This window comes from Artibeus jamaicensis, unplaced genomic scaffold (assembly GCF_021234435.1).
Source record: "Artibeus jamaicensis isolate MK-2021 breed Jamaican fruit bat unplaced genomic scaffold, CSHL_Jam_final scaffold_378, whole genome shotgun sequence".
NCBI classification, from domain to species: Eukaryota; Metazoa; Chordata; class Mammalia; order Chiroptera; family Phyllostomidae; genus Artibeus; species Artibeus jamaicensis.
In genome coordinates, this window is record NW_026522044.1 from 2,056,977 (window position 1) to 2,068,430 (window position 11,454).

At 38.5% G+C, this 11,454-nt stretch overlaps 1 non-coding gene across 1 annotated transcript; it reads left to right on the forward strand.

Moving 5' to 3' along the window:
• Positions 1-8,582: 8,582 nt before the first annotated feature.
• Positions 8,583-8,684, forward strand: LOC119043057 (U6 spliceosomal RNA). Its single transcript, XR_005081345.2, has one exon. It is a non-coding gene; the product is annotated as a U6 spliceosomal RNA (small nuclear RNA).
• The last annotated feature ends 2,770 nt before the right edge of the window (positions 8,685-11,454 follow it).

Genomic DNA, 11,454 nt, shown 5'->3' on the forward strand with positions numbered 1-11,454 from the left:
ATCCTGGTAAACAACTAAGGCTTCCCTTCGCTTACTTAACGGCGCGAACAGACCAAAAATGGCTCAAGAACAACTCAGAGCCCCAGAGCCGATAAATCTAAGTGATGAGGAAATAGCCAAACTTTCAGATGCACAGTTCAAAACACTGGTGATCAGGATCCTCACAGATCTGGTTGATTTTAGTCACAAATTAGAGAAACATATGGAAGCTAAACTAATTGAAATGAATGGTAATGCAAAGGAAACCAATAGTAATGGAAAGGAAATTGGGACTCAAATCAAGGGAGTGGACCAGAAGGAAGAAAAAAATGATCCAACAGAAAAGAATGAAGAAACAAGAATTCAAAAAATGAGGAGAAGCTTAGGAACCTCCAGGACATCTTTAAACGTTCCAACATTCGAATTATAGGGGTATGAGAAGGGGAAGAGTCACGAGTGGAAACCTTATTTGAACAAATAATAAAAGAGAATTTCCCCATTCTGGCAGAGGAAATAGACTTCCAGGAAATCCAGGAAGCTCAGAGAGTCCCAAAGAAGGTGGACCCAAGAAGAAACACACCAAGGCACATCATCATCACATTAGCCAAGATTAAAATGAAGGAGAGAAACCTAGAAGCAGCAAGAGATAAGGGGACTGTCACCTACAAAGGAGTTCCCATCAGACTGTCAGTGGATTTCTCAAAAGAGACCTTACAGGCAAGAAGGGGCTGGAAAGAGGTATTCCAAGTCATGAAAACCAAAGACCTACAACCAAGATTGCTCTATCCAGCAAAGTTTTCATTTAGAATGGAAGGACAGATAAAGTGCTTCTCAGATAAGACCAAATTCAAGGAGTTCATCATCACCAAGCCCTTATTCTATGAAATGTTAAAGGGACTTACCTAAGAAAAAGAAGACAAAAAATATGAACAGTGAAAGGACAGCAAACTCACAGTTATTAACAACCACACCTAAAACAAAAGCAAACTAAGAGGATAGCTAGATCAGGAGCAGAACCATAGAAATGAAGATCACATGGAGGGTTAGCAACAGGGGAGTGGGAAAAGGTACAGAAAATAAGTAGCATAGACAGTAGATAGAAAATAGATAGGGGGAGGGTAAGAATAGTAGGGGAAATACAGAATCTAAAGAATTCGAGACATGTGTTCATGAACTAAAGGGGGAAATGGTGGGGGAGGGGTATGCAGGGTGGAGGGGAACGGAGGGGGGGAATAGAACAAATGTAATGGCATAATCAATAAGAAAGTTTAAAAAAAGATATGGAAGTATGCTAGAAGGTTTCTCTCTTTTTTAAAAGATTTTATTCATTTATTTTTAGAGGATAAGGGAAGGAAAGAGGGAGAGAAATATCAATGTATGGTTGCCTCTCATGTGTCCCCCACTGGGAACTGGCCTGCAACCCAGGCATGTGCCGTGACTGGGAATCGAACCATGATCATCTGCTTCGCAGGCCTGCGCTCAATCCACTGAGCTACACCAGCCAGGGCAGAAGGTTTCTCTTAATAATTATAAGTTAAATATTCTTTTTAAATAGAGTCTCATTTCATCCTCATATTTATCCCAAGAGTTATTTCTACTATAATCTTATTAGCACTATTATACAAATGTGTCTATTGAACAGGCTCAGAAAGATTAAGCTACTTAATATGTAAGTAATATAGTTAATGTAATACAGATAGTACTCAAGTTATACAGACAATACTCAAACCCTGGTGTAGCCTAACACCAAAGTTTATGTTATTTATCACCAAGTTGTATTAGCAGTTCAGAAGAAGACCAGCATAGGAATGCATACTCAACATCCCCTGGACAAGTAGTTTCCAAAGGTCATTGAACATTCATATTAGATACCATATCTATTTATCTATTATTATAAAATAAGATGTGAGCAAACATCCCCATGGCAAGAGAGAAATTTTCCTTTGTTCCAGGAACTTTCCATATGATAAAGGTTTATATTTAGAGCATTGAAAATCACTTTAAAATTCTTGGAATAAAAATTATTTTTTGTATACTTAAATGTATGTCAATGTATACATATGTGTGTTTATGTGTGTCTTTGGGTGAGTGTGTGTATATATATGTATATATAGTATATTACACACACTGTAGCACACATACACACATATCATGGGCATATACTTACATGCCAAAATCATAGGTTACTCAATTATTCCACTAGATTGCAGTTTAATATGTATAATATTTTCTCTTATTTCACATATATTTTTCTATTTGACAGTTCTATTAAGGAAAAAGAATCAGACACTCACTATTTCAGTGGGAAAATGGACTCCTTGCTAAATGTATCATGCTTTTCTGAATTGTAGTTGCTATGGACCTGCCTTCCTGTAGATATTTGGGAATAGGCACACTATAACTATAGGATTCTATACATCCCCATTGTGTCCACACTGCTCCCATGCTGCACCCTGGCCCAGACCTTCCATAACAACCAGTTTTTCTTGGCATATGGTAAAACTTTTTAACATCTTATAATAAAATTATTGGGTTGGCCAAAAAGTTTGTTTCATTTTTTTCTGTAAAATAAAAGACACATTTTTCATTTTTAACAATATCTTTATTGATTTGGATATTTTGAGTATGTCAGCTACCTCCCACATGGTATAACATTGATTGTTTTCAATTAATGTCTCAACTTGACCATTAACATTAACTTCAACTAGTCTACCCAACCATGGAGCATCATCTGGTGAGAAATTCCCAGCATGAAACTCCACAAACTACTTGACATGTTTCATCAGTCACAGCCCCTTCTCTAAACAATACACAAATCTTATGTACATTTCAGTTGTGTTTTTACCTTTTTTGAAATAATAAAGCATAATACACCAAAACATTGCATATTTTCTTCCATCTTCAATATTTAAATGGATACACAAAAATTCACCAATTTTGATGTCTTTTTTTAAAAAATATTTTATTTATTTATTTTTTGATAGAGGGGAAGGGAAGGAGAAAGAGTGGGAGAGAAATATCAATGTATGGTTGCCTCTCATGCATCCCCTGCTGGGAACTGGCCTGCAACCCAGGCATGTGCCCTGACTGGGAATCAAACCACGATACTCTGGTTCGCAGGCCCACGCTCAATCCACTGAGCTACGCCAGCCAGGGCCAATTTTGATGTCTTTAAGGCATGCTGATACGACAACTGTAACAATACAATCTAACAAAATTGTTTCAAATTAAGTTAAAGACAATTATGTGCTACTATAGCCATCTTATAGGAAAAAACAAATGAGGGTTTCTGGTCAAGATGGCGATATAGGCAGACATGGTTCACATCTTCATACAACCACATTATACTTACAACTAAAATACAGGAGTTATGGACAAAAAGGAGGCAAACATAGAAGTACTTCACTTCCTAGCACAATCAAAAGAAGGATAACAACCAATTTAAAAATAATAAATAACCAGAAGTGCCAGAAAATCAAACTTCACCGAACTCCAACAACCAAGGAGTTAAAGAAACATTCATCCAGACCAGTAGGTGGGGCAGAGCAGAGAGGACACACAGCCAGGTGGTGGACCACATGGGTGAGTCCAGATTGGCTGAATGGGTAAGTAAAGACTCAAAACTTCTAGCTGTAAAATACTGTGGGGATTGCGACAGTAGGAGAAACTCCCAATCTCACAGAAGAGTTGGTTGGAAAGTGGGCTACAGTGGACTGAGTGAGCAAGCAGTATTGTTCTCCCTCTGACCTCCCCCCCCCCACAGACAGTGCCACAATGCAGAAAAGAGGGTTGCCCTATCCTGGTGAGTACCTAAGTCTCTGCCTCCTCACAACAGAACAGGTGCACAGAGATGAGGAAAAAATGGCCAGAATGAAAGAACAGATCAAAACTCCAGAAAAAGAGTTAAGCAAAAAGGGGATAGAGAACCTATCTGATGCAGACTTCAAAACACTGGTAAGCAGGATTCTCACAGAACTGACAGAGCTCAGTCACAAATTGAAGGAAGAAATGAAGGTTACACAAAATGAAATAAAGCAAAATATACAGGGAACCAACAGTAAAAGGAATGAAACCAGGACTCAAATCAATGATTTGAAATGAAAGGAAGAAATGAACATCCAACTGGAACAGAATGAAGTAACAAGAATTAAAAAAAATGAAGTGAGGCTTAGGAACCTCTAGGACAACTTTAAGCACTCTAACATCCAAATCATAGGGGTACCAGAAGGAGAACAAGAGCAAGTAGTTGAAATTTTACTTGAATAAATAATGAAGGAAAACATCTTCAATCTGGTGAAGGAAATACACTTCCAAGAAGTTCAGGAAGCCCACAGAGTCCCAAAGATATTGGACCCAAGGAGGAACACACCAAGGCACATTGTAATTAAGTTACTAAAGATTAAAAATGAGAGAATCTTAAAAGCAGCAATAGGAAAGGAGACACTTACCTACAAAGGAGTGCCCATAAGACTATCAGCTGATTTCTTAAACAAACAAACAAACAAACAAAAAAACCCTTCCAGGCAAGAAGGGACTGGAAAGAAATATTTGAAGTCATGAAAGACAAGGAACTTACATCCAAGATTAATCTATCCAGTAAAGCTTTCATTTAGAATGAAAGGGAAGATACAGTGCTTCCCAGATAAGGTCAAATTACAGGAGTTCATCATCACCAAGCTCTTCTTATATGAAATATTAAAGGGACTTATCTAAGAAAAAGAAGACCAAAACTATGAATATTAAAATGACAACAAACTCACAACTATCAACAATGAAACCTAAAAAACAAAAACTAAGCAAACAACCAGAACAGGAACAGAATCAGAGAAATGAAGATCACATGGAGGGTTATTGGTGGGGTGGGGGAGGAAGATAATTAGGGGGCATGTACCAGGAATAGGAAGCATAATTGGTAGGCATAAAATAAATGAGGGCAGGTTAAGAATAGCATAGGAAACAGAAAAGCCAAACAACTTATATGTACAATCCATGGACATGAACTAAGGGGGGTGGGAACTGGAGGGTAGGGGGTATAGGGTGGAGGGGTGATAAAGGGGAGAAAGAAAAATTGGAAAAACTGTAATAGCATAATCAATATAACATGATTAAAAATTACAACTAAAATATAGAACAAACATCACTCAGGAACATCAAAAATCAAGTTGAATGGAAGTCTGACAACTATGGAATTAAAGAAACCACATCCATCCAGACTGGTAGGAGCATCTGGATGCAGACCAGGCTGGCCCATCAACCACATGTGATAGATAAAATTTCAGGAGGGATAACTTGGGAGCAAGGAGTTCCAGACCCACACCAGGCTCTCCAGCCCAGGATTCCAGTGCCAAGAAAATAAGTCCCCACAACTTCTGGCTGCAAAACCCAGCAGGTATTGAGTAGGTGGAGGAAATTTCTGGAGTCCCAAGCAGTTCCTCTTGTAGAACCCATACACAGACTCACCTACTCAGATTCACTCCCTCTGACCTCCAGCACAAGTGTAGCAGCTTGAAGGGGACCAGTGGTATACAGGGAGAGCCTGAATTTTCTGGGATTGGGGTGAGCAAAGGCCATTGTTCCTTTGCCGAGCCCTTCCAAGACAGAGTTGGTAGACTGGTGCCATATCTGAGTCTCCATCAACCTGGCTAACACTGTGTGACCCTACTTGGAGATCCACAGAGGCTCAGCCCCACCCAACTTGTGGGCCCACTTAAGCTGTTTTTCCATAATAATGGCTGACCTTGGCCCCAAAATTCTATAAAACAAGCAACAGCTGGCTTCAGTGAGCCCTGGCAGCAGCCAGATTACAATCACAGCTTGGCTTCACCTGGGAATCTCCAAGCCCAGCACAAGTAGTACCCATCTCAGATTGCTTTACAGCTCAAGCAGGATGCCCCAGTCAAAACACAGGTGGGTGCTGACTTCAATCTGAACCACCTGGTAATCCCTAGGGCCAGCCCACCCAGTGGACAGCTGCAGACCATGTTGGAACACCACCATCCTACCCCTGCATAGTTGATTCTCCCAGGAGGGCAGAGATTTGTGGTCAGTAGTCATAGCCCGTCCTTTTAGCTGACTGGCCTGGGTAAATCTCTCCCATTGACCTGTCAACAGCAACCAAGGCTCAAATGCAAGAGGAGGGTATACTCAGCCCATACAAAGTATGCACCCCAAGTACCCAGCTTGGGTGATAGGGGAAGCTGTACCATTGGACCCCATAGGACATCTACTACACTAGGGCACACTACAAAGACATGGATTCAAAGAAGATCTCCTTAATACATAGAAACAAACACAGGGAGGCTGCCAAAATGAGGAGACAAAGAAACATGACCCAAATAAAAGAACAGATCAAAACTCCACAAAAACAGCTAAACAAAATGGAGATAAGCAATCTATAAGATGCAGAGTTCAAAACACTGGTTACAAGGATGCTCAAGGAACTTAGTGAGGACCTCAGCAGCATAAAAAAGGTCCAGTCAGAAATGAAGGATACACTAATTGTAAAACAATGAACTTTTTGGCCAACCCAATATTTCCAGGATATTTAACATACACTAAAAAAAACTAGAGAGAGAGAGAAATAGTCATCTCAAATAGCAGAATTTCTCACACAAGAAGAGAATAATCTTCATATAATAACGCCCAAACCTCACATATGATGACAACCAAGTCAGTTCATTATGACTTATGCATATGGCCATTTTTTCTCCTGTTCTATATCATACGGTGTATGAATATTAACAGTCTGAAATAGTGTTTTCAAATTTGACTGAACATGAGCATCACCAGATGAGACTTGTTAAAAATACATGTACCTACCTGGCTGGTGTAGCTAAGTGGATTGAGCATGGGCCTACAAACCACACGATTGCGGTTCGATTCCCAGTCAGGGCACATGCCTGGGTTGCAGGTCAGTTCCCAGCAGGGTACACATGAGAGGCAACCATACATTGATATTTCTCTCCCTCTCTCCTTCCCTTCCCCTCTAAAGATAAAAAAAAATGCATGTACCTAGACCATGCCCCAAAAGATTTGGATTCATTCCACCTGCAGTGGAATCAGGATTTTTGTTTATAACACAGGTGACAAAAACAAGGCCCGCGGGTTGGATCCAGCCCTCCATCTTGTTATATCCAGCCCTGCACCTTGTTTCCACCTGACAGCAGTGCCCAGCTCCTTGTCCCTAGTTAAGGAGTAGTTACATTTATACAATCCTAAAATTACATTTGGCCCTTTGAAGAAAACATGAGGCCAATATGGTCCCCAGTAAAAATGAGTCTGACACCCCTGATTTATAAGAAGCATTTTGGGTAAATCTGATGTTCAGCGAGCTTTGGGAACACTGACCTTATAAGAATCCAGTGAGTGACAATGGTTATTGTAAAATATGCACTCAAGTTTTTGCCATCACCATCCAGGACAAATGTAATCAGGTAGATGAAATACTTAAACTTTCAGAGCAATTTCAGTTTCTTTCCTCTTGAAGTTGAGAGTGAATAATGCTTCCAATCTGAATTTAACTCATATTCTTGAATTGCTCTACTATCTGCCCTCATATTCTCTGGTGAGAAAGCAGTTCAACAGTCCTTTGTAAATAAAAACCTGTTATCCTGTTACCATAGCTCAGTCAATATAACAGGAAAATGTTCTATCATTTGTTTTTAATGGAGTTTAATATAATAAGGAATATTTAATAGCAAGACTGACACTTTTATATTTTATAGCTATATCCTGATTTATCTAAAAGTAGTCTATGCTTTAGTTTCAGAGAAAAACATTTATTTTATCTTCTGCAATAGGAACCATTAATGATGTCATCATGTGAAAGCATGCTATTAAGTCAAAATACATTTTTATAAAAGATAATCACAGTTGTCAATAATGAGCTTATGCTACTATAACTTGATGAGACAGACTTTATGACATCCAAGTGTCCTCCTGTACTTCACCTGCAGAAAAGAAAACACACAAAGAACACAGAAAGTACTCATCTCCAGCAACCAGAAACTACATTATATTTTTATGTAGTTCAATCCACTGAGCTACAGGAGCCAGTGCTATTAAATTGTTTTTAATAACCTTTTTTATAACCACAGAGATCTTTTGAAAATTAATACTCCCTGTGCTAAAAAATACTTCTCTTAAATAGCACTGATTTGTTTTAGTTTCACCTCAGTTTCTTCTTCTGATCTTAAAATCAAGTTATAGGCTTAGGAATTTAACTGTCATATTTATTCTCTTCAACTGACAAACCATTCTGAATGGTGCCAAGATGCCTCTAATACATTAAGCACACATTAGATGACACGAGAGATTAGAGAGCTGATGTCCTCTGAGGGAGCTTAAGGAGGTAGGTATGGCAATGGTCCTTTGTCACAGGAAGTACAAGATGCTTTTGGAACATTAGACCAAGTCTCATGCTTTCAACTTTCAGGGTAGCCAGGGTCAGGAAGAAGGGCCCTGGTGGCAAAAGACAAGAAACCACTGAGAAGCAAAGAAGGGAGGAGGTGCCAGAGATGGTACAGATATTGAACCACAGGGGCAGCCACACAAGCTCTTATACAGGGACAATAAAAGCTGGAGTCTATAAAAAATCTTGTGCTGTGCTTACTTCAGCAGCACATATACTAAAATTGGAACAATAGAGATTAGTATGTCCTCTGCACAAGAGTGATATGCAAATTTGTGAAGTGTTCCATATTTTTTAAAAAATCTTGTAGCATTTCATGGCCCTGCTTCAACAGAAAGGGATCTGCACCCTTGCAGGGAAGTGGAAGAAGAAGATACAGACCTTCAATGAGGGTCTAAACACAAAACCCAGGCCTCAAGACCCAACCTGTGAATGCAGAGGTTCCTGTCTTAGGAAACTAACCACCCACAGGGTGAGGGAAACTACCTGGAGTCAAAGAACTTCAAGGCTGCCTCTGGGAAGAGTAGCCAGAATTCTGAAAGGTAGTCTATGTAGCAGTAGACAGTCATAAACAGACAGGATGTGAAAACCAACAGGAGCCAAATCTGAGTTGAAATGGGGAGGCCAAGCCAGCAGAAGCAGGAAAGGAAAATGGTCCCTGTGCTCAGCAACTCTTCTATAGTCATATGTGTTCTGACTACATGTTTCCCTTTCAGTCAACTGTGTTCACATTGCCTATACTCCCACACCCACTCCCCCAATATTCACATTAATTTTCATATTATAAATATTTATGAATTTACGATTTTGCTTAAAAAACTAATGAAAATAGTCTGTCCTCACACCCAGCCCAAATTATGTTCTGATAAAATATTGAATACATTGGTACTGTGAAATCCTTAAGACCCTTTATAAAATCCCCTATTCCAGGGGTGTCAAATTCATTTTCACCGGGGGCCACATCAGCCTTGCAATTGCCTTCAAAGGGTTGAAGTAATTTTAGGATTGTATAAATGTAAGTATTCCTTAACTGTTAAGGAGTTGAAATTACATTCTGGCTTTTGAAGGCAACTGTGAAGCTGATGTGCCCCTAGTGAAAATGCGTTTGACACCCTTGTTCTATACTTTGGCTTCAGTTTTAAAGTAAAGGAAATTTTAAATGTCAGAAACCATATGATGGAATACTAAAATAACTTATAAGGCAATCTTCAGGCCAGTCACTGCTTAGATCTGTGTTTACAATATTTGCCTTTTAAGGGTCTTTTGTTTCTTTCTGACTTCACTGTTTAAAAATCACAGAAGACACTGGAAGGTAAAGGGTAATACCAGGACATGTTCATTTGATCAAAACTGTGTTTCTCTACAAGCATGGAAAATGGAGTGAAAATGTATATATATGAAATATTTTCCCTCACAAGTAATATTTGTAAAGCAAGCACTATTTTAATCATAACATCTATGTTAAGCATTATAAAATTTAGAGACAGATTGATACCAATAGGCCCTAAAAAATCACCTTCCTTATCCAACCTAAAGTGTTAGCTCTATTTCATCTAATCTCACTATCTTAGTCAACTTAGGCTGCTAAACAAAATATTAAAGACTAGATGTCTTAAAAACAGAAATTTATTTCTCACAGTTCTGGAGGCTTCGAAGTTTAAAATCAAGGTGCACACTGATTCCATTCCTGGAGAGAGCAGTCTTCTTGCTGCATCTTCACAATGGGTTGGGGATTAAGGGGAGGCAAGGGAGGAAGAGAGAGACAGTGAGAGAACTCCACTCTCTTTTTAGAAGGATACTAATCCCATTATAAGGTCCCCACCCTTATCTAGCCCTAATCGTTATTCATCTCTAAATACAGTTGACTTTTGAATAAAGGAATTAGGGGCATGGACTCCCAACTCTGTTGAAAACCCTTGTATAACTTTCGACTCCCTGAAAACTTAACTACTAACAACCTACTGTTAACCTGAATCCTTATCAAGAACATAGTCAATTAACACATATTTTGTATGTTACACATATGTGTTATATACTATATTCTTACAATGAAGTAAGCCGAATGTAATTTTTCATAAAGAAAATACATTTATAGCACTGTACATATTTATTGGAAAAAATCCATGTATAAGTGGATCTGTGCATTTCAAACTCATGTTGTTCAAGGGTCACTTGTACCATCACATTGGTAGTTAGGCTTTCAACATATGAATTCTAGGGAGAAACAAACATTCAGTCCATGGCACTCACTGAGTTCCACTGCTCTCATATAAAGAGAACCCTAAACCACTCGCTGACATTGCTTCAGATAGTAATGGACTGTGAACCTAAACAAACATATTTGTTGGTGACCAAGCCTCCTAACCCAGCTTTTCAGATTCAAGTTCTGCTCTAACTATAAGATGAAGATCTGCTAACAAATACTCTTACTCTGTTCACCAGAGATCATTTTCTCTCATGGCTTCAGAAAGAGATTGGCTTTTCCCATTTTAAAATAATAAACACCAACAGCAAAAACAAACATCATAAATGCAAATTTATACCATGATTGCATATTTTAATCATCTTTTTTCCTGCAAAACACTTTTATTGTTCTCAAGGCCCAATTTTATTTAAAACTGTAATTTCCATAAAACGCTTAAGGTTGGTAATTTATTACTTAAAAAGGTCTCCCAATTTCTTTTTAACAGACTTCTTTTTTGTTGTTGTTTGAATAGGTCAAGACAGTTTTCCCTTGTGCTTAATTTTAAGGATCTGTAAGTAATGCAGAAAGGACTCCTGGTCTTAAAATCATCTTTGCAACTGAACATAGACAATTACAGCAACAACAGAACCTTTCGATATGCCATATCACACTAAAGATGAACCTTCATTGTATGTATAATCTGTAAGTACTAAATTATTTAGATGTCTTTTATATAAGTATATAATGTAAAGGAAAAAAATCACCATGTTTCAACCAAAGTAATAATATTCTTAATTAAGAAATCAGGACTTCCGCCAAAATGGAGGGAGGCGTAGGTAGAAACACCTTGCATCCTCGCACAACCAATTCTAAAAACAAT